We start from the raw sequence: 24,457 nt of genomic DNA on the forward strand, positions 1-24,457 counted from the left end.
AGAATCTTACACTGCAAGTCCACTGCTGTGTGAAAGTGGCAACACAAGTGGATAAGGTGGTAAAGAGGGCATACGCCATGCTTACCTTCATCGGTTAGGGTATTGAGTATTAAAGTTGGCAAGCCATGGTTCAACTGTGTAAAACTTTAGTCAGGCTAATTTAGAGTATTGTGTGCACACTATAGGAAGGTTATGAAGACTTTGGGGAATGTGCAAAAGAGGTTTACCAGGATGTTTCCTGGACTGGAGTGTATTAACCTTGAGAAGAGGTTGGGCAAACCTAGATGGTTTTTGCTAGAACAGAGGCTGAGGGGCAACCTGACAGAAGTATATAAAATTGAGAGGCGTGGATAGATTGGATAGTCAGAGTCTTTTTCCCAGGATGGAACTGGTTTAAGGTCAGAGGGGGAAAGTTTAAAGGAGATGTACGCAGCAAGTTTTCTTATAGAAGGTAGTATATGCATGGAACGTGTTGCCAGGGAAGGTGGTTGAAGCTAATAATATAGCAATGTTTAAGAGGCATTGAGGTAGACACATGAAGAGGGTTACGGACCATGTACAGACAGATGAGATTACTTCAGAATGGCATCACGATCGGCAAAGACATAGTGAGGCCAAAAAGCCTGTTCCTGTGCAGTAATGTTCTATGTTCTTATTAGCTGAAACAGCACAGCACTCCCAGAATCAGCCACATTCCAAGAATAAACTAACTGGTCCTTTTGTCATTGATGGCACCTTCCAATATAAATAATGTGACCTCCAGAGGGCCTGGTGAAACTTGTTCTGGTGAGCTTCCAATTGATCTCCAATTAAATGCAAAATTCATTCAGATTCATTCACAAAAAACACTCTGAGTCACTTTAAGCTTTATTTTGGAGGAAGAGCAGCAAGATAAATGTACAATGGCAAGCAAAACACAGAGATGACAGATGACCATAAGCATGATGCTCTTCCAGGAGAGCCTGTTATAACAGCACCACAAGCGTTCCTTTGGTAGACTTTTTAAACACTGGGGCAAGGTGATTTGTTAGCTGCTGTCTCTCTTCTTCATCTACACCCACCCCTCTGAAGCAGCTTTTCAGAATCTGCTTGGCAAAGGTGAGTTGGGAAAAAAGAATTACAAATGGGTCACAACATAATAAATGGGCAAAGAATTAACAGAAAAAAGTGTACAATTCTCTAAAACTGAGCCAACTCCATGAACTCAAGACCTGGCTTCCATGAAGGGACACAAATAACTTACTTCTTTCCTTTGCAGCTGACAAATTAAGGGGCAAGTGATGAGAGATTTGTTAGATGGATATGCTGGGATTAATACAGGAGTTGGAGACTTAACAGATGTGGAGATAGGATGCTGTGTTGCCAGCTGGTCTTACTTCTTGGAAATTAGATGACCTAGACTCTGAAACCAAAATGAATTAAAGCATTTCTCGCAACCATATGACATCCCAAATACTTTATGGCCAATGAAATACTTATGAAATGCACTGATGTAGGAAACACAGCAGCCATGGAACACAAACAGCACATTTAATGACAAGATAATCTGTATGTGTGATGTTGGTTGGGAGTTGAATATTGAACAATGTCCTGGGGATAAACCCTCTGTCCTGCTTTGAAATAATGCCACGTTAGCTTTATGGCCACCCAAGAAAGAAGAGATGGTCTCAGTTTGTCATCTCATCTGAAATGTGGCATCTTCACAATGAAATGTCAGTTTTGCTTTTGGAAAGGATAATGCTATAATTGACCGGCGATGAATTACTGTAAGGTTTATTGGAATTCACGGTGGAGAATCAAAGGTGTAGCAGGAGGTGGCAGAAGCTGTTCAATGTAAAACACTTTAAAGGGATACACCTTTGAACTAGGAAAATACATACACATTTTAAACGCTCAGATTTTTAATCGATTGCAGGAACAGAGGAAGTTTGAAATGAGGAGAGACACGTCACAAGTTGAGAAGGCCATGGGAATAGTTTCTATATAATTGCACAGAATTCAGACAACAAAGAAATTGTTGACAAGACTACACAATAGTTGGGTGAGTGCAAATTATTGTATGCAGTTGTGGAAATGGGGTCACAGGAAAGCAACGGAAAGGTACAACTCAGTTTTAGCATTATGATTGTTTATTATTAGGAGAGATTTGAGAAGTTGCAACTTTATTCACTTTTAAGGACCGCATTTTTGAAACTTTCCTTTATTTTGGATTGTGGACCAAGGTGGGAAAAGAATACTGCTTTAAACCAAGGAAACTGTGGAAGGAAATGTTGCTGTTTTAAAACGAGTTACTGGAACTCATTATGAGTTTCATTCACACTGTTGCTTTTTTCAAACAGAGGGAGAGGATTGCTGAATTACTGGATTCATTGGCACTGTTGTGTTCAGGGCAGGTTTGCTTAAAAACAGCCTGTCAATGCGTTTTTCAGTCAGGATCAGTTCAGAGAATCAGGAATGCTCAGCACAATATCAACTCTCTGATAAGACTGCCAACATGCCCAGGTGCCAGTGTATGAACACTGCAGAGGCAGAAAGCCTCAAGGTTCTTATAAATAAAGATAGCATCTCTCTCCATGCAGAGAAGTGACAAAGAATTGGAAGACAGATTCTCACTCATGCTTTGCCTATAAACTGCTCCCTTTAATCAGTGGCTGGGAGACTGAACAATTGGTGTGTCAATTGACCTGTCTGTGCAGTAAAGAACTGTTGGACTTGGGAGAAAGAAAATCAGTGATCAGAAGGACTCAGGAGAAGCAAAAGGAGAGCTCACTGAATTCTGTCGATTGGTGCTATTGAACTGTGTTCCCTTAATATATTTTTCAATAACACCAATGCATTTTCATTTGTTTGTCTGCATTCAGACAAGTAAATTGGCGATTTTGAGTAATTTGATTAAATCTTTAACTTTTGGGAGCAGTGGGGCTTAGGTGCCAGTGCATTTTTCTCAATAGGCCAAGATATACTAGACTTGAACATAGAACATAGAACATTACAGCGCAGTACAGGCCCTTCGGCCCTCGATGTTGCGCCGACCTGTCATATCAATGTGAAGCCCATCTAACTTACATTATTCCATGTAAGTCCATGGAAGGTGACCCAACTTCACCTTCAAGGCGATAAAGGTTTGAGAAGTGGCATAAATTTCTAAGAGCCAAGAAAATTAGAAAATGTTTGAGGTGAAGGGGTTTGAATGACAAAACCTTCTGCCCAGTACGTAGTTACAATTGGAAATTTTCAGCTGATAGCAAAGTGTCAGATTCAAAAAGCAAATAATTTAAATTGATGATTGCTCATGAAAGAAGAGAATATTAAAGGAGATGGGGAGTGTGCACATGATTAGGGGATTAAGGTAGATGACTTTTCGGAAGGAAAACACATGGATGTAGAGTTGATGGACTGAGTAGTCTATTTTTCTACTGTAACAAGTAATCCATATAAGAGAAGTTGGCATAGGGAATTATGACTCTGCATTCACCTCTAGTGTTTGAAGTGCACATGGATATAAAAAAATCCTGTGTCTGTCTGCTGACTGTAGGATCTTACATGAAATGAATTTTACACAGTTTCAATTGGTTGTGACTGGGCACAAGTCCAAAGCACAAAACAACTGCTCTTCAACACTAATGGCCTTTAGATTGGCAATCAGACTCATTTAAGAGAGGCCCCAAGGATGGCGAGTGTTGGAAATGTCACAGTAGTGTTTTACAGCGAGCTCTTCTTAGACTTGGATTCTGGCCTGCTGTTAGGATAGAACTGAAGAAACCTCATCCCATCTGGTCTGCCTAATGTCTGACTGGAAGCATTTCATACTGAGACTACAAAAGGTGGCAGGCATTTCACTCTGAGTACTGATAAAAATTGTATTTTTACATCTCTAACACACAATGTTGATTATAATAATGGCTCTGTACAGTACTCAAGGGAATGTTAAAAATAGTTCCCATTAGGGGCACATTATAGAGGGCGTGTTGGATTGTATCCTCATTAGAGAGCCACAAACAATACATCTTCTGTCAGAAGCCACCGACATTCTTTTGCTGGATAATATTGAGCAGAGCTTTTCTTTATGAACATTTTTAACTGTAATGCATACTACAAATCTGACAGAAAGGCAGCTGCTTCAAGGAACAGGGATTACAGGGAGGAATCACAAAGTGGAAAAGCAAAATATATAAATGTCGACTACTTTGGCGACACCAGTGAATTGTACAGGGTCTTTCAGGTACAACCCGCGATACTTGCTTGTACAACCAACTGCATTGTCACAGAATTATTACAGGACAGAAGGGAAGTCGTTTGACCATCATGACTGCACCAGCTCGTTAAATGAACATCATTATCTACAAAGCATGCAACCACTCATCACTCACTGCAATACCTTCTCTTTTGTAATTGCTTTATGAGAAGTACCGAGAGCACCTTCACAGGTGGCTTCTCACAAACCTTCTGCCCCAAGTGGAATGACTGCTGGATTCTTTGTTTGAACAGCAGGTTCATAGTCAGCATGCAATGCTGTAGAATGACAAATTCATTCTCAGTAATATCAAAGAAAGAGGGGGAAGGATTCAAATCCATCATCATTTTCCACTGACAGAGATCAATGTTTCTTCTTCAAAGAAACGCTAGTAGGTTACTTCACAGTTTTAGTTATGTTTGCAGTCTGCTTTGTAATAATTTAAACGCCAATTTAGACATCAAGTTTATGCAAATAAATGAACGTACTTCCATACAATTAGATCAGTAACAAAATCCTAACATGCCTAACTACAAAGATAAACCACTTCCCCATTAGCCTTTTTAATGGTGGGTCGCACTAAAAATGTAACCAGCAGAGGTGACTGACATTGGTTTGCAACCTTAGAATAATAGTCCCCTTTCACATCCATTACACATAATTCAACAAGAGAAACGATGCTGTTCACCATCGCAGTCCTCTTTCTCTCTTTATATGCAACATTCATTCTTTCCCCAAGTTTAATTTCCACACAACTGCGTTTTATTCTCCTCAATTCTACGCAACCTTTTGAACTCTCACTGAAGCTTGGTGTTCTGCTAGACCATGATCAAAAGCTTTAAGCCCCGACATCAATTTCATCCTTAAGACTGTCAAGTTTTACTTGCAGAATTTTATTTCTGCCTCCTTTTCTATGATATTGCTGAAGTCAAGGTTTTCCAATATCCTTATCACTGCTCTTCCAAGCTCCAGTTCATCCGGAACTCCACCACCTACAGTCTGTCCAACATGAAATTCCATTGGTCTGTCTTACTGTTTCTGAGTAATTTTCATCAATAATGTTCAATGTTTGGATACTGAGGCAGTTCACATCAATGTGCATCAAATTTCAGGCTTGGACTGGTAAGTGGCAAAAAAAAAAGCCACATAAATATCAGACAAAGCCATTTCTAACTGGAGAGAATCTAAACATTTCCTCTTGATTCAATGGCATTAACATCAACAGCTCCTGGTGGTTTGTACTCGCCAGGAACTGAACTAGATCAGCCACATAAATATTGTGGCTTCAATTACTGTTCAGAGCCTGGAATTCTGTGGTTAGTAGCTCATGTCATGACTCCCACAGCCTATCAACCACTTACAAGACACTAGTCAGGAGTATGGTAGAACACACCAATGCTCCTCAGACAGCACCTCTCAAAGCAGTAACTGCTATTACCCAGAAGGACAAGGCAGATGCACTGAAACTTCACTGCCTGCAAGTTCTCCTCTGAGCCAACCAGGATCTTGACTTGGACTATGGGTTAATTTTAGCTTTTTCTGGCTAAGACGACGTTGCGTCAAGTTTTATTTTTAAGTGGGTGGTCGTTTTGAGTTTACTTGCCCTGTCTTACCAAACTTACCTTAGTGATTACTTGCCAAGCCCTACAATATCTCTCATTTTACCAAGGGTTGTTCTTGGAACTAACCGCCACTCAGCAGCTATCAGCTGAAAGATCAGTATCTCATGCACCCGAGCTATCTTTGAAAACCCGTGGTGCAGTTGGAGAAGCTCGGTTAGTGCAGAAATGCCCTGCCAAACCAGAGCTACCCTGTGTGGCTGCTAACCTTTGTCCTGGACATAGCAGCCAGAGGGTAATCATGCCCGACTTTGCAGCCAGGGATGTGGACACCCTGGTGGATGGTGTAGTGCAGACGCAGTACATCCTCTACCCCGAGGCCCAGCAATAGAAGCCATGACAGCAGAACATGGGCTGAAGGTAAAGCAGGCTCAGTCATCGGGAAGAATGCCCAGCAATGAAGGAAGAAGGTCAATGTCCTTCGTTACTCCACCAGGGTAAATGCAGCTACTTTCTCTCTGATAACACATAACACATACAATCTCTGCTCCTGTACCCACATCCCAAAGAAAATTACAGCACACAAACAGGTCCTTCAGCCCTCCAAGCCTGCGCTAATCCAGATCCTCTATCAAAACCTGTTGCCTATTTTCTAAGGATCTGTATCCCTCTGCTCCCTGCCCATTCATGTATCTGACTAGATGCATCTTAAATAACACTATCATGCCTGCCCCAACCACCTCCGCTGGCAATGCATTCCTGGTACCCACCATAAGACATAGGAGTGGAAGGAAGGCCATTTGCCCCATCGAGTTCACCTGCCATTCAATCATGACTGATGGGCATTTCAACACCACTTACCTGCACTCTCCCTATATCCCTTAATTCCTTGTAAGATTAAGAATTTATCAATCTCTGCCTTGAAGACATTTAATGTCCTGGCCTCCAATGTGCTCTGTGGCAATTAATTCCACAGGCCCACCACTCTCTGGCTGAAGAAATGTCTCCTCATTTCTGATATAAATTGACCCCCTCTAATTCTAACGCTGTGCCCACAGGTTGTAGTATCCCTGCCTGACGGAAACAAATTCCCAGTGTCCACCCTTTCTAAGCCATGCATTATCTTGTAAGTTTCTATTAGATCTCCCCTCAACTTTCTAAACTCTAAATGAATACAATGTCAGGATTCTCAGCCAGTCATCATATGTTCGGCCTACCATTCCAGGGATCATCCAAGTGAATCTCCGCTGTACATGCTCCAGAACCAGTTTGTCCTTCCTGAGGTATGGGTCTCAAAACTGGACACAGTATTCTAAATGGGGCCTAACCAGAGTTTTATAAATTCTCAGTAGCACATCACTGCTTTTACACTGCAACCCTCTTGAGATAAATTACAACATTACATTTGCTTTCTTAACTACGTACTCAACCTGCAAGTCAACCTTTAGAGAATCCTGGACTAGCACTCCCAGATTCCTTTGTACTTTGGCTTTATGAGTTTTCTCACCATTTAGAAAATAGTCCGTCCCTGTATTTTTTTTTGCCAAAGTACAAGACCTCGCATTTGCTCACATTGAATTTCATCAGCCATTTCTTGGACCACTCTCCTCATCTGTCTAAATCTGTCCTCAGCCTCCCCACCTGCTCAGAGCCACCTGCCTGTCCGCCTAACTGTTTATCATTGCCGAACTTTGCCAGAATACCCCCAGCCCCTTCATCCAGATCATTAATATATAAAGTGAACAGCTGCGGTCCCAACACCGAATCCTGTGGCCCCACCACCCTCTGCATAAAGAACTTCCCATACATACCTCCCTTAAACTTATCCCCTCTCACCTTGAACTCGTGACCCCGAGTAATAGAGTCCCCCCACTCTGGGGAAAAGGTTTCTTGCTATCCACCCTGTCTAAACCTCTCATGATTTTTAGACCCCCCCCCCCCCCAACCCCACCGGAGTTTCACTAACCCTGCATTGCCCTCTGTGTTGCCTAATCGCTCACTCCGGTCACTTCCCCACTGGCATCGACAGTTCTAGCTGTGGCCATCGCCTTTCATCTCCGATAATACTTGCTTTCCTCTCACGCTGTACGAATACCAGCCCTCGAAAGAGCAGAAAGCAACACAACAGTGAGAGTGCTGCCTGACATTCAGCACCTCGACCCTTACAGAGGGCGTCCTGTCTCTGGCCACCCAGGGTAAGCCCCTGACTGGTATCAGAGACTACCCTGGGCATACTGTGTTGCAATCCCCTCTGGACTTAATCGAGGCTTGACAAACTTGCTGGCTTTGTGTCTCCCATTACGTGGCCAAACAGCAGTAATATTGATCCTGGTATCGCTGGCTGAGAGGACAAAGCACAAAAACGCAAGGCAATGCAAGGCAGGGATGCCATGAGAATCCTGGTAGGCTCAGAGTACAATGAATGTGAAGATAAAGGCTGTTTAGGCCATGGGCTGGGTGTGTGCTCCTGAGCACACAGTGACTTGCTGCAGTATTACAATGATTGGTGCTGGTGTGGCTCGAGTTGCAGCGATGAAGTGCAGAAGTGACCTGTAGGTGGGTCAGAGATGTGCCATGAACATTCGTAGAGGTGCACATTAGACCTCAATGTCTATGGATGTGGGGTAAGTATGAAATGTTGGTGCCCAATATCCAGGACATGGATGAGGCCTCTTCTGGAGTACTGTGTCCAGTTCTGGTTACACCCTTATATGAAGGATACCATTAAGCTGCAGAGAGTTCAGAAATGATTTATCAGGATGTCGCTGGGATTGGAGGGTTTGAGTTATAAGGAGAGGCTGGATAGGCTGAAGAATAATTCCTCCAACAAAGCAGCACACCATCAGTATTGCACGTTCATGCTGTTTCTCATTTACTATGTAAATTGAAATTGCAATGCAGGCACAATTAAATACAACTCCCAAAACACACATGAAACACTTCCCCTGATTATCCTTTTCCTTCTGCTCAATGCACCAACCAACTCACTGCAAATTGCAGTTTTATGTTTCCCAGTAATTTTTTTTTTCTTTTGGAAGTCATATCACTTCTGTATGAAATACTGATTTTTTTTTCTTAACAATGCTTTCTGCTTCTGCTGAGATTGAGTTGTGAAGTGAATGATTAAATGGGATTTGGATGAAAGATTTGCAAAAAAAAAAGTCTGGGTCACTTTATCTGCACTTTGCAGAAAACACGAGGCAAGCATAAAATTTTTCAGTAAACACATTACACAGTTATCAGTATTTATCTATGGCAGCAAAGGATTGCCATCATTCCTACCAGTTGCTGACTCAGTTAACACTGGCAATGCACCTATTCTAATAACGAGCAACCTTCTATCTCCTGCTTTGACCTACAGGCCGATTATGCAGTGAGAACGGCAGTTTGGTCTGGTATTGTTACAAGGCATCCTATGTGCTTCACACTGTCTTGTAAGCAGTGGCTGAATTTTCCTAAGTGCATTAGAGCCGTCTGTGTGTCCTCATTCCCACCTCCTTGTGTTTGGTATGCCCCCCGCCCCCAATCGGTCACTGCTGATTTCATTCCCCTCCTGGCAATGGCTGGCCAGCAACCACACCGGGTGAGGGGAGGGTTCCAGGTATATGTGAAGGGGGAGGGAGGGGAAGAAAAGCTCTCCGCCTGCAGGTTAATTCACTACAACATTAACATTTGACCTGGATCTAAGATTTCCGAAATGAGTCAAATTCCTGTGCTCCAAAATTGACCTCCCCCGTTGCTTAGAGTGAAATGCAAACATATACAAACGTTCATCTTAATTCACCATTGTCATGTGACATCTACCATGAGGCCCACTCACTGTGTGGGCAGACATCTTAAGATCACTTCAATAAGAGCCTTGCATTGAACACAGTGTGGCACTGTTCCCGCTACCTGACCCCTCAAGCAAAATAATTACTACATAGTGTCCAGCTTTGATAATTCATGCTGAGTGATTCTGGGTTCATTTTAAACATGACATTTGGAAACTGATTTCCTTGATGACCCTCGGGCCTACTGATACCCATGAGTAGCCAATTAATGGCCATCTATTATTACTGCAGTAGAGGCACAGGCGCACGTTATACAGAAATCCGGCAGTAGGATGCTGATGGGTTAAATGGGGCTGGAGGTGGGAACATTCTTTGCATGATCCCAGCTCCCAGCAAAAGGCCCACTCCTTTTAACCTTCCTCCTAGCCTTTTGGTTCCAGCTGACTGATTCCAGTCCCATCTTACCACACCACATTCCCTGAACAACTTGGGTCTCGGTACATATCCCAGAATTCACCTTGCACCCATGCCAACTTTGAAAGCCTGTGGAACACTCAGAGAAACTGTCAGTTCGGAGCTGCCCTGTGTGGTCGCCAACATTTGCCCCAGACATGACAGAAAGGGGTAAACTGGCATCTTTCTGTACAGTCCTGAACCTGGAATGCTGCTGGTTGTGACGGTGCAGACACAGAGCTTCCTCCTTCCTGAGTATATGCCAGTCTGAGGTGGCAGTGAGCTAACATAGTCACAGCCATTTGGAGGAATATGCAGCACTGGAGGAGTAAGTCTCCACTCCACCAGGGTAAGTGTCACCATCTCGTCTCCAATAGTTCACACTCTCTCTATCAATGCTGCTGTACTCACCTGCTAATATCTCACTATCACGTGCAATGCCTTCCTTCACTCAACCTGACCCATCGCCAGGTGCATCACCATTAATTCTACATGATCTCTGTATTGCCTACTCACCCGCTGGGATACCTCCCTGAATTCACCGTAAGTAACACCAATCTACACATTTCTATCTTCTTGGAATATCTGCCTTTCATTCCAGGAGGAAAGCAGCCGACAATGGGGCAGGAAGAATCAAGATGGTAATGGCCTGCCTGTCGTTCAGCTCCTCACCCCTGATGTGGAGAGCAGCCTGACTCGGGCTGCCCTGAGTGGCTGACTGACCACGTCCAAGCCCCTGGACTGGGATGAGAGACTGCACTAGACTTACTGTGCTGGATGCTCTGAGCAAAGACTTTCACTTGACTGAGGCCTGGTGACAAACAGGCCGAGCTTCCTGGATTGTGTCTGCACTAAAAGGCAAGGCAAGACTGAAGTAACAATAGCCTTGTATCTCTTGCTGAGGGCACAAAGCGCAAAAAAGGGAATGCAAGGCAGGGATGCCGTGTGCACACTGAAGGTCAGAATGAATGAGCGGCCTGAAAGCGAATGAAGAGTATGAAGGTGTGCTCCACAAGCTGGGCTCCCCCCCCCCCACCCCTCCCTCCCCGCCGCCCCCTCCCTCCCCGCACCCCCCCTCCCCTCCCCCCAAACTGAGTGCACAGTGTGCTTGCAATAGCATTGCAATAGTTGTCGGTGCAGCTCTGAAGTGCAGAAACGGACTGCAAATGGATCAGAGAGGTGCCATCAGGGTTCTTAGAGGTGGGGTACGTATCAGTTGGAGCAATGTCTGCAGACGTGCGGTGCATGTCCCTGTGAAAATCATAAAAAGTGCAATGATAAGGGTCTTGTTGTAGTGTCCCTACGTCTGGGCCTCAAATCCAAGGGTTCGTAATTCCACCCCCACCCCCACCCCTCCCCCACCCCTGCTCCAGATGTGGTCCTCGTGTGTCTGAACAAGTTGACTAAAATTATATTAAAGGTGGAGTGAGATGATGCTGGAGTTTAGACAGGCTTCACCAAATTTCTTATCTGATTCTGCAACAAATTGGAACTAATGCCCACCATTGTTAGACCCAGTAGGAAGATTCCACCCTCTTTTTTTTTCAAATTTCACTGTCTTGTATTGCTGCCACCATTGATTTTGGCTCCTTTGGGTTTTGGCTCTACATTGTGTGACTGCGTTTCTAAATGGCAGTCCTCCGACCCAGGCCTGTCTACTAGCCCACGATAAACTCGTGCAAGGTGCTGCATTTCAGCAGCGACTTTCTACAGGTGGCAGGCTTATTTTGAAATGGAAATTTCACCTTTCAGATCCAGATCTCACCGAATGTAAATCAGTGGAGCCTCTCCTCCTCAATTCCATCCACCGACAGATCGTTAACTCCCATCTGTCTCTTATAATTCCTTAATGCAGGAATCAGAACATTCCAACCCCCATATGATTCTGGTGTCCTCCAACCAATGCTTTAAAGCTCTTTCTGCCTTAAGTTCACTCATTCTGGCTGTGGCATTGTATTAACAACATTAAAACTGGCCTCAGTGCGCTTCGACAAGTGTGGGCAAGGCAAATTAGCCAGACCTTACATTCATGTCCAATGTCTAGTAGTAGCTACAGCTGGAAAATCTACAAGATGTGAATAATTAAATCACTTCTGACACTACTGTGTAGGCTACTATGAGAAGGACCAGCAGGACAAAGAGAATATTGCAGTCCCTCTGTGAATGCACTCAAATTGGATCGTTTGGCCACATTTGAAATCAATGAACGAAACGAAATGCAGACTGGTGAAAATAAAACATATCGAACATCTGCTTACATCCACTGTAAACAAAATTATTTATGTGACCTTAATATTAAACCTGTTTTGTTTTTGAAACTGTTCTTACCTATTTGATCCAGCCATAGGGTTGCAAAGCCAGATAATTGAACATCAAGCAACAGCACGCATCAGAGAGCAGGCAGCGTTAAGAGACAGAGAAAAAAAAATTTCATTAGATTTTGCCACTTTTAACAGAACACAGAGAAAATAAAACAGATTAAAAAAGGTACGATGTGCCCAACTTATTGCTAGGTTTTTAATGAAAAAAATAATAAACTGAAAACTATCCGCCTCCATTAGAGCAGCCAGCTCAGGAGTAAACAATGCAATCTCTGTACAAACATCAGTCGTTATCAGTGCTGAAATTTAATCTCAGTTCCAAATGAGATCTACTTCTATTAGTCACTGGATATGAAACAGGAAAGAAAGGGGGAGACACATATGCTGCCAAACTTAGAAATGATTTGCTGGTTGTTTTACAGCAATGAAACCAGAATTCGATCAATTCTTCATGTGAATGTCACAATACTGAAAGTTACATAGAATTCACAGCACATAATTAGTCCATTCAGCCCAACTGCTCTATCTTAATGGTTATGCTCCACAAGAGCTAACGCCCACTCTACCTCATTCAACTGCGTCAACATATCCTTCTATTCCTTTCAACCTCATGTACTTAACTAATTTGCTTCCCTCAAAAAAATTTGCAGTATAAAGAACATCTTGTACTGGAATCATTGTTACAATATTGGTAACAGTGTGAAACACAAGTTTATACACAAATATAAAATCTTCCTTTAACGTTGTACAATGTCCCATGGCACTTCTAAGCAGCACTGAACAAAATCTGACATTGAACCACACTCAGCACAATGAGGACAGGAGAAAGTGAGGACTGCAGATGCTGGAGATCAGAGCTGAAAATGTGTTGCTGGAAAAGCGCAGCAGGTCAGGCAGCATCCAGGAACAGGAGAATCGACATTTCGGGCATAAGCCCTTCTTCAGGAATGAGGAAAGTGTGTCCAGCAGGCTAAGATAAATGGTAGGGAGAAGGGACTTGGGGGAGGGGCTTTGAAATGCAATAGGTGGAAGGAGGTCAAGGTGAGGGTGATAGGCCGGAGTGGGGTGGGGGCGGAGAGGTCAGGAAGAAGAGTGCAGGTTAGGAAGGCGGTGCTGAGTTTGAGGGATTTGACTGAGACAAGGTGGGGGGAGGGGAAATGAGGAAACTGGAGAAATCTGAGTTTATCCCTTGTGGTTGGAGGGTTCCTAGGCGGAAGATGAGGCGCTCTTCCTCCAACCGTCGTGTTGCTATGGTCTGGCAATGGAGGAGTCCAAGGACCTGCATGTCCTTGGTGGAGTGGGAGGGGGAGTTGAAGTGTTGAGCCACGGGGTGGTTGAGTTGGTTGGTCTGGGTGTCTCAGAGGTGTTCTTTGAAACGTTCCGCAAGTAGGTGGTCTGTCTCCCCAATATAGAGGAGGCCACATTGGGTGCAGCGGATGCAATAGATGATGTGTGTACACACCTCCCCGCTTACTTCCCTCCAAGGCCCCAAGGGATACTTCCATATCTGCCACAAATTCACCTGCACCTCCACACACATCATCTATTGCATCCGCTGCACCCAATGTGGCCTCCGCTATATTGGGGAGACAGGCCGCCTACTTGCGGAACGTTTCAGAGAACACCTCTGGGATACCCGGACCAACCAACCGAACCACCCCGTGGCTCAACACTTCAACTCCCCCTCCCACTCCACCAAGGACATGCAGGTCCTTGGACTCCTCCATCGCCAGACCATGGCAACACGACGGTTGGAGGAAGAGCGCCTCATCTTCCGCCTAGGAACCCTGCAACCACAAGGGATAAACTCAGATTTCTCCAGTTTCCTCATTTCCCCTCCCCCCACCTTGTCTCAGTCAAATCCCTCAAACTCAGCACTGCCTTCCTAACCTGCAATCTTCTTCCTGACCTCTCCGCCCCCACCCCACTCCGGCCTATCACCCTCACCTTGACCTCCTTCCACCTATTGCATTTCCAACGCCCCTCCCCCAAGTCCCTCCTCCCTACCTTTTATCTTAGCCTGCTGGACACACTTTCCTCATTCCTGAAGAAGGGCTTATGTCCGAAATGTCGATTCTCCTGTTCCTGGGATGCTTCCTGACCTGCTGCGCTTTTCCAGCAACACATTTTCAACTATGAGGACAGGGGTCAGTAACAGCTTGATCAGAGGGGCAGGTATTAAAGGAGGAGAGACAGTTCAGGATGCAGCGAGGTTTGGGGAGGGTATTCCACAGCTCAGCCCCAAGATAGCTCAGGAATGACTGCCAACAGTGCAGTAATTAAAATCAGGAATGTGCAAGTGACTGGATTCAGAGGACAGCAGAGGTAGCTGACCGCATCTTCGAATTCTAATGGAAATGCAGATGAAGGAAAAAGGCTTGACATGGCTGTATTAGTAACCATGGTTGATTAACCTGTAAAGAATAGCCACCTCAGAAAAGGATTTTAGATTACCCATGGAACAGCAACTAGCAACGCATTTAGCAAATGTTTTTTTTCAAACAAAATTAGCTCAGGGGACGTGGATACTGCTGGCTGGCCCACCATTTTGTTGTCCATCAGTAGCTGCCCTTCAGATCATGGGGCCTTCTTGAACAGTTGCAGTCCATTTGCGTTGGAAAATCCACAATGCCAATGGGGAGGGAGGTGCAGTTGTTTGACTCAGCGGCAGTGAAGGAATGGTGATGAATTTTCAAGTTATGATGCTTGTGGGGAGCTAGCAGTTGGATGTGTTCCCATTTTGTCTGCTGCCCTTGTCCTTCTAAATGCTCTCGGCCATGTGTTTGGAAGGTTCTGTCCAAGGAGCCTTGGTGAATGGGAAACAAAGAGGAAGATTTTACACTTGAGCAGGATGAAGGGCACTCGTTGATACCTTCCAAATCCATGCCAATAACATCCAGAAGGACAAGTGCAGCAGGTGAAATGGGAACACCACTTCCTGTAAGCTCCACACATGGACATTCCTTGACCACATTCCTTTCAGTTCAAGGTTAACTAAGCTGAAGTAAGAATCTCACTGAGATCATGAAAACCGGCACTATTACTATTTGTGTTCCATAGAAACTGTGGAAAACACCCTCTAACAACTTCAAAAACCATGAAACAATTACCACATGTACACAGCACCAGGATGGAAAAGAGATCTCACAAGATTATAAAGTCTTCCCTTCTTGCAGAGCCATCCGCTGGAGTTGGTCAATTGACAGTACCAAAAACAAATGAAGAGGTCTCATTTTGGTCAAGATGGTTTTGTTCAGTGAGCCTTTAATTATCAAGATGTTTATTTTTCCAAATTTGTAATTGTCAGGCTTGAAGATTCCTAAATGTTTCAGTGGTTGCAAACAAAGCAGGGTGAATTTGTTAAATAGTGGATTAGAGTAACCATTTCAGGTGGATGACGTTTTACTAGAAGCTGACATGTTTATAAAAGCAAAATAGTGCGGATGCTAGAAATCTGAAATAAAACAAAACGTGCTGGAGAAACTGAGCAGGTCTGCCAGGAGCAGCAGAGATAGAAAAACAGAGTTTGGAGTCTAATAATCTTCTTTAGAACAGTTCTGAAGAATTGGACTTAAAACATTAACCCTGAAATGTGAACTCCCGTTTCTCTCTAGAATAATGCTGCCAGAATAGTTCCAGCATTTTCTGATTTTACTTCACATCTTTAAGGCCTGCATTATTTTGCTCGAGTTCATTTCTTGCCCTCCTTTGGAGAGTTAAGACATTGCCAGATAAGTCAATGACACAAGGACAATGATTAAGTGAAGGTGAACAGTAAAACACTTGACAAAATGACAAGGAGGTGCTGATGGCTTTATTACCAACCATCAATCACCTGAAAACACAATGGAAATGAATGTCAACAACAGCAGCTCCAGTAGCTTCAGCCTGTCCTGCCCTTTTCATATACAGTTTTTTTTTGCTCTCAATTGCATGCCATGTTACTTTTGTCATCTTTAAACGGTTTAGTGTACAGAATTCATCATGCAAAATCAAATCTACATCGATGATTGCTCATAGCTGCTCTACTCACATATAAGCTGTCATCTGTCGGGCCTCCATATTTCCAAACGGCAGCCCATGTTTAATTTTTTTCTTCTGGCTTTCCTTTACCTTTCCTTCCAATGGTGATGCTGAATTTACCAGAGCCATGGGGAGATGGTAGCCTCATTCTCAAACTGCTTCACGAAAGCATCAACCTTGCCCTCCTGCTGTCTTGGCTTTGAATTCTGGAATTCCCTTCCTAAAACACGCTCCTGCTCCCTCTCTCTTTATCATTGTTTAAGGTGGTGCTTCAAACCTTTGACTATCATTTTAATTTGTCACATCAGCCCCATTCTGACTTTTCTGGCCTTGGTATCCTAAACTGTTCTAATAAAGCTCATCTTAAGGTGGAAGGACTGTGTAAAACTCAGCATTTAGTTCAACAGTCCTAGGCCATAACCTCTGCCTCGATTTTGTTTTGTGTTCTTTTTTGATTGAGTGTTTGGAAGGTAAATTTGGTATGACTCTGTTTTTGTACTGATACCTTCCGTTAAACATCTTATGTATCTTGATTTGTTCCATTCTCACATCTTTTGGCCTTGCAACGTCATCCCTTTTATCATTAATCACCCCAATTTCTGCCCAATCTCTTATCCACTCTTTCGTTCTTTCCTCAAATGCTCCATCCTTCTGCTTGCTTTGTCTTCATACCCGAGCATTTCAGCTTTGTCCATCTTCCGAAAAAGGGTTATCGACCCCAAATGTTATCTGTTTCTCTCTGTACTGATGCTATCATACATCAGGAGTGGTACAGTGATTAGCACTGCTGCCTCACAGCAGCAGGAACCAAGTTCAATTCCCGCCTCGAGCCGTGTGAAGTTTACACATTCTCCCTGTGTCTGCATGGGTCACCTCTGGGTACTCTGGTTTCATCCCACAGTCCAAAGATGTGCAGGTCAGGTGAATTGGCCATGCTAAATTGCCCATAGTATTAGGGGTAAATGTAGGGGAATAGGGTCTCTTCGGAGGATCGATGTGGACTGGTTGGGCCAAATCGCCTGTTTCCACACTGTAGGGATTCTAATCTCATTTTTAAAAAAAATACGTACTGAGCTTTTCCGTTTTTCTTTCAGATTTCCAGCATCAAAATTTACTTTCTGACCTGTAGCAGGGATCTCTTCTTTGGCCAGTTGCATATTTTTATATGATTGCGCTTCTTGAAGGCAACTTGGAACATCAAGGCACTAAATAAATGCACCTAGGTCTTGTTTATATTGTTGTCTCCATATCTGTTACAGGGAAAATCACAACTATTAAAACTGTCATTGATGGAACGAAGTGGTTTGAGTTACTCAGCCTTTGATATTCCAACCATTCCCTCGTCTCAGTCCTTCTTTATTTTAGCCTTCCATATGAAATACATGTAGATATATGAACATCCAAATTAAGAGCTGAACTAGGCCATTTAGCTCCTTTTGGCTGCTCCTCCATTCACTGAGATCATGGTTTTTCTGATTGTGTCTCAAATCCATCATTTCTGCCTATTCCCTGATACCCACTGACACTCTCAGCAGTGATCATGACAAGGTCAGACAGATGGGCCTCACAGAATATGAATTCCCTGACTGGGGCTGTTAATCTGGTCCAAACAGGGAGTCCTGACTGATAGACATAAGCAGGAGTGTTTGACATCCTAGTCACTCTGTGAGCTGGCTCCGAGGGAGCCAGACCAGTGTTAAGGACTCTCCAAGTGCAAATAAATTGTGACTTGGTGACGGGATACTGGCTTCTGTGAAGTTATTACAACCTCGTTAGTCAGGAATCTATTTACTGCAGCCTTAAAAGTGCTACCGGAACCCTTGTGCCACAGTGGCAGTGTCTCTACCTCTGAGACAGACAGGCCAGGTTCTAATCCCACCTGGTCCAGAAGTGCCAGAACATCTCTGAACAGAATCAATTAAAATTATCTGAAAGTACTCCTGCATCCACTTCTGTCCAGGAAACAGGCACTCATAACTTCAGAGGGGAAATAAAAATCATCTTATGTGGAAAGCTGCCTTTTTAAAACCATGCCCACTAGTTCCAATAAGATAAACCTTTCATGCACCGATTTCACATTCATCCAAGTCAAGACTTAATTCTTATTATGCACTGTTCGCAAACTTTTACTAGTGGCTGGGGGAATCAAATTTCACTATTTATAATTGTGTCTACTGGTTTATGGTGATTGATTGTCAAACTCGATTTTGATATATGGGAATTTCAAGCAAACAGTTCGCTGCACCATTAATTCTTTCAGACGCCCACCCCCCACAATCTTAAAATGGAAGCTTCTCAATCACCTGACAAATCAGTTGCTTGAATCACAATCATCTGCAGGGACCTGGTCAGAATGTGTCTGCAACTATAAGCATAGAACTATGCTATAAGCTAATTAATTATTTGGGTCTTCATTTAATGTTTGGTTTTGTGAAGATTATGTTTTAATGATCCAATATTTCAGCTAACTTCTTAGAGATTGCATTCAGTGATTCTCTATAATTCTGAGCAGATTGCAAATTGATAGCCTTGACCATGACCTTTCTCTGCTCGCTGATCACTAGAAAATTCTCCTTTGATACATGGCACAATACTTGTGGGTTCTTTTCGAATTGGTTAATAAATAAAACCAAATAGAGGCCTGTGAAATAGGCTCCACACTGCATTAGTCCAAACATAGCAGGGTGTAAATTAATTCTTCCCAGTTCCTGGCCGATGTAAGGCACCTCTCCACAATACACAAAGGTAACTTATTGATAGTCCATTTTGTGTGGGGGTGTATATTATATATGGGCTTATTAGCTTAAAGAAAATCCAATCATGTCTTATATCTAGTAGTAATTGCATTTTCTAACTCATCTTTCAAGATTGTACTGAGCTTCCCAATGGCTCAATTTATAGACTCACTGAGCCAAATGATGCAGATTCAACCAGATCAACAAGATCTCCATCTTAGCCTTATTCTGTACTTTTTTAAAATTGCTCTCTATCAAGGTACAGAAAGAGTTGTTAGGGTTGGTTTCAACAAATTCGGCTCAAGAGCAAATAAATCAGTTAGGTTTTATCATTTTGCAGCAAACTTTAAACTAAAATGTGCACACAATGTTCTGTGAAAATAAACAAAGCATTCATATCATGCTTTGTAGAGCTTTTCACAATCTCAGGGCACCCAAAATGCCTTTACACAGTTGATGTTGCAATGTAGGAAACATGGCAGCCAATGTGCACATAGCAGGGACCCATGAGTTGAAATGCGATAACGAGTGCAGGTTCATAGCTCCTTGTAAGTGGAGTCGCAGGTAGATAGGATGTGAAGGTGGTAAATGGTATGCTTTTCTTTATTGGTCAGAGCATTGCTTTTGGAGTTAGGAGGTCATGTTGCAGCTGTACGCGATATTGGTTAGGGCACTCTTGGCATATTGCAAGCAATTCTGGTCCCTCCTTTAGGAAAAATGTTGCGAAAACTGAAAGGGTTCAGAAAAGAGTTACAAGGATGTTGTCGGTGTTGGAGGGTTTGAGCTACAGGGAGGGGCTGTTTTCCATGGAGCATTGGAGGTTGTGGGGTGACGTTATAGAGGTTTATAAAATCATGAGGGGAATGGCTAGGTAAATAGACAAGGTCTTTTCCCTAGGCTGGGTGAGTCCAGAACAAAAGGGCATAGGTTTAGGGTGAGAGGGGAAAGATATAGAAGAGACCTAAGGGGCAATTCTTCACACAGAGGGTGGTACATGTATGGAATGAGCTGCCAGAGGAAGTGGTGGAGGCTGGTACAATTACAGCATTTAAAAGGCATCTGGATGGGTAAATGAATAGGAAGGGTTTAGAGGGATATGGGCCATGTGCTGGCAAATGGGACTAGATTAGGTTCGGATATCTGGTTGGCATGGACGAGTTGGACCGAAGGGTTCTGCTTCCATGCCATACTTCTCTTTTGACTCTCTGGCAAGCTAATCTATTTCTGAAATGTTAGTTGATGGGAAACTACTTGTCAGGACACTGGGGAGGACTCTCTGCCTTTCTTTGCAGAGGTATTATGGGATCCTTTATGCCCACCTAAGGGGCAGGCAAGGTCCTGTTGTAACCTTTCATCTGGCAGGTAACACCTCCAACACTGGAGAATTCCCTCAGTACTGCACTGGAATGTCAGCTTTGACTTTATGGCCAATAATCTTCTGGAAGAAGTCCTCTACCAGGTAAGTCATGACTGTACATGGTAAGCTGGCTCAGACCCAGTTGTGATGGCCCTAGCAGTTGACAAACTATTTAACGTAATTAAGGAGAGAGAAGCCAGTCATGAAATAACATCTTCAAGGAATAAGTTCGAGAACGTAAGAGAAGAGAAAGAAAGTAAAATCAGCATGTCAAGAAAAATAACTTTGTAATGCAGGAAGTAAACCTTCGCTAACTTCAGATCAAGAATACCAGAGACAGTTTTATATTTAATATGGTGATGGGAAGGGAGTTAACAGAGACTTGGTGAGCTTGTGCACAGAGAGCAAATAAATTGAGATGAGTCGGCATCACATCCATGCGTTTAACAACTGTGTAAGGAATTTGTCTACTGCATTTAAGCTAAATATCTATTTATAGCAAACAATATCTATATTTACCCACAATCTGAGAAGCTGTATGCATTTCTGTTAATTGCACTGAAAATTATTGTGTCACACTTTAAAACAAATGTCAGGTCTTTGGAAATACACAGACCCTCATTAACTGAAAATACTTCAGTTGGCAAATGTCATTAGCCAGAATATCTTCAGCCTAAAACCGACCTCACCAATTACTCTTTAAAACAGAAATGTGCAGCTCAAATTAATTGCAGTACATCCTCACTCTGCTTCTATCCAAAGCTGCAAGACTCTGTATACTTTATAGAAAAAAGTAGTTTCATTTGGATCACAGCATTACATTGGGTTCCTCAAAAAGGATGAACCTTTGAGTTGCCATGAGCAACATCATGGAGATCTGTCAATAGATATGAAAAAATCTTGCTTCGGGTGCATGCCAATGACAGTAAAGATATCACAATTCGATAGAGAGATGGAGCAATCTTAAAATAAAAAGCAAAAGCTGAGCCTTCGATTCTGGACTTGGTGAGCTGTAGCCTGAAATTTACAGTCAAGTTGCTGATCTTTAATTGAACCTCCTTATATTACGAGCAGCTATAATTACCGAGGTTTGTACAGGGAGTAGCCTTTAATTGACAAGCCAGATGAGTAAGTGGATATCACCTTGTCCCAGACCCTTGGCTACCTCTGACCAATGTCACAAAGGCACCTGAATAAGATTCCAAAGACTCAAAGAGAAACCTTTGAACAAGCTGAGACAAGTGAGCTCTGGAAAGATACATGGGCAGAATCAGATAAGACAACTGGTGATGCCCGACTTGATGATGGGAGCAACTCATGCTATCGTTTCTGCTTTTCATGTGCGGTGTAGCAATTGTATTGCTAGGTAGCGGGGACTTGCGAATTGACAATGACGATTATTTGTTAAATGCCTTGTTGATAGCGTGACTGGTCTCATTTATATACAGCCTTCTATCTTACAAAGCTCTCCAAACAAGCTTCAGGTTGTGAAAACTTGGCATGGAAGTCAGAGCAGGTACCAGGTGAGTTCTGCTCATAGCGTGTTCCAAAGGATGTCCATGATGATCCTATCATCTCATGACAAGCTCCATGGGCAAACCTCATCAATGGGCCAGCCTTGCCCTTCACCCTAACAGGAACATACTGTCTCTGAACTCTTGTTGCCTCATCTTTGAAGGCCTCCCATTTTCCACCTGTCCCTTTACCTGCAACTAGCCTCTCCCAAAGTTCCTGCCTAATACCAAAGTTGGTGATTAGTCCAATTTAGAACTTTAATTTTTAAAATCAGACCTATCCTTTACGATAACAATTTTAAAACTGACAGAGTTATGATCACTGGCTCCAAAGTGCTCCCCCATTGACACCTCAGTCACTTGCTTTTTTCCCCAAGGGAAGGTCAAGTTTTGCTCCTTCTCTAGTTGGTACATCCACAAATTGAATAAGAAAATTTTCTTGTATACACTTAACAAATTCCTCTCCATCCAAGCCCTTAATATGATGGCAAACTAAGTTTATGCTTGGGAAGTTATAGTTCGCAACTATTACAACCCTATTATTCTTACAGATATCTGAGATCTCCTTACAAATTTGCTTCTGAATTTCTCACTAACTACTGGGGGGGAGAGATCTTTGGTACAATCCTAATAAGATGACCATCCCTTTCTTATTTCTTAGTTTCACCCAAATAACTTCCCTGGACATATTCCCAGGAATAACCTAAGTACAGCCCTAATGTTATCCAGAATCAAAAATGCCATATCCCCTCCTCTCCTGCCCCTCTTTCTATCCTTCCGATAGCATCTATATACTGGTACATTAAGCAGCCAGTCCTGTCCATTCTTGAGCCACATTTCTGTAATACCTATGATATCTCAGTCCCAACCATACCCTGAGTTCATCTGCTTTATCTGTCAGGCCTCTTGAGTTGAAATAAATGCAGTTTAATTATCAATCCAACCTATCTCTGCCTGCTTGCTCTTGCCTGCTTTGAGCCCCCCCCCCCCCCCACCTCCTCCTCCTGCCCTCATCCTACCCTTCTAGTTTAAAGCCTTCCAAATAGCATGAGGTAATCTCCCTGCCAGAACACTGGTCCCCTTCCAATTCAGGTGCAAATCGTCCTTCTTATATAGGTCACTTCTACTCCCTATGAGATCCCAATGGTCCAAATATATGAATCCTTGCACCAGATCCTCAGCCACGCATTCACCTGCCCTATTCTCCTATTCCTGCTCTCACTAGCACATGGAGTCATCCAGATATTACTACCCTTGAGGCCTTCCTGCCTAACTTCCAAATTCTCTCTGCAGAACCTCATCCCATTGTCTTCCTATGTCACTGGTATCAGTGTGCAAAATGACCTCCTACTGGTCCCTCTCCCCTTTGAGAATATTCTGCACCCTCTTCAAGATATCCTTGATTCTGGCACCAGGGAGGCAAGACACCATTCCGATGTCTTGCTGTCATCTGTAGAAACGTCTGTCTGTGCCCCTGACTACAGAAACCCCTTTCACAATCAATCACTTGGAACCTGACATACCCCTCACTACAGGAGAGCCAGACTCAGTACCAGAAACCTGGCTGTTAGCCCTATATTCCCCTAAGAAGCCATCACCCACTACAGTATCCAAAGATGGAGATAGCCATCGGAGACTCGTGCACAACCTGCCTCGCTCTCCTACCTTTCCTGGAGCTAACACATCTACCTGACTGTATCTTCAGTTTTTCTTCTTTCCTAGAACTGACATTCATCACGCCCCCTAGCTCCTGTCAATTCTCTTTGCCTCTAACTGCTGCTCCAACCGATCCACGTAATCCAATAGAATTCGCATCCAAACACACGAGTCATCTTGACCCTTTCTATGCTGTTGTGGGATTTTTTTCTTTCATCCTCGAATGAGTAAGGCAGAGATGGTAGTGCATGGCATAGGTATGACTGTTAGTGCAGATGGGGAAGTGTCAGTGATTAAGCAATGCAGAGAGCATGCAGAGTTAATAGTGTCCAAGTTGGGATGGGTCAGAGTGGGTAGGAAGATGTGCTGACATTCATGAGAGTGGTAGAACATGACCCATGGTGGGAGGTGGATACAGTAGCAGAGAGAGAACATGTACAACCAACTGGACTGAAGACGTTCAAACTTACTCTAGTGGAGTGGTGCAGGACACCTGAAATTCTTCCTACATTGCTGGACATTTCTCCAGATGACTGAGACTGCTTTAAACCAGTTGGCAATCTGTTACATGGTGGCATGGTCTGCTACATTGGCCTCCATTGCTGGTTGGTGGGGAGGAGGAAGTCCCACCCATTCTCCCCACCATCCAGCAGGACCTTCAGGTCTCTATCAATACAATGAGTTGACGTTGACAATTTTCCCCTGTCAGCCACCATCAGGATAAATGTCATGAACTGTGCAGGGCAGCTCCTGATCTACAGGACTTCCCTGGGCACAGGCCCAAAAGGTGCTGGTGAATTCTGGGATATCAGCTGAGTGGCGAATGATGAGA

The 24,457-nt window shown here is 43.5% G+C and overlaps 1 protein-coding gene and 1 long non-coding RNA gene across 2 annotated transcripts in view; both read right to left on the reverse strand.

Moving 5' to 3' along the window:
* Window positions 1-24,457, reverse strand: part of LOC122555783 (heparan-sulfate 6-O-sulfotransferase 1-like) — a 269,029-nt gene that overhangs the window by 32,588 nt on the left and 211,984 nt on the right. The gene's annotated exons all lie outside the window — the stretch shown is intronic.
* On the reverse strand, window positions 855-16,140 carry LOC148148343 (uncharacterized). Its single transcript, XR_015759216.1, has 2 exons — window positions 14,885-16,140; window positions 855-1,085 (listed from the first exon to the last, which is right to left on the reverse strand). It is a non-coding gene; the product is annotated as an uncharacterized LOC148148343 (long non-coding RNA).

This window comes from Chiloscyllium plagiosum, unplaced genomic scaffold (assembly GCF_037043375.1).
Source record: "Chiloscyllium plagiosum isolate Xiang-an unplaced genomic scaffold, Cpla_swu_hap1 HiC_scaffold_13, whole genome shotgun sequence".
Classification (NCBI taxonomy): Eukaryota; Metazoa; Chordata; class Chondrichthyes; order Orectolobiformes; family Hemiscylliidae; genus Chiloscyllium; species Chiloscyllium plagiosum.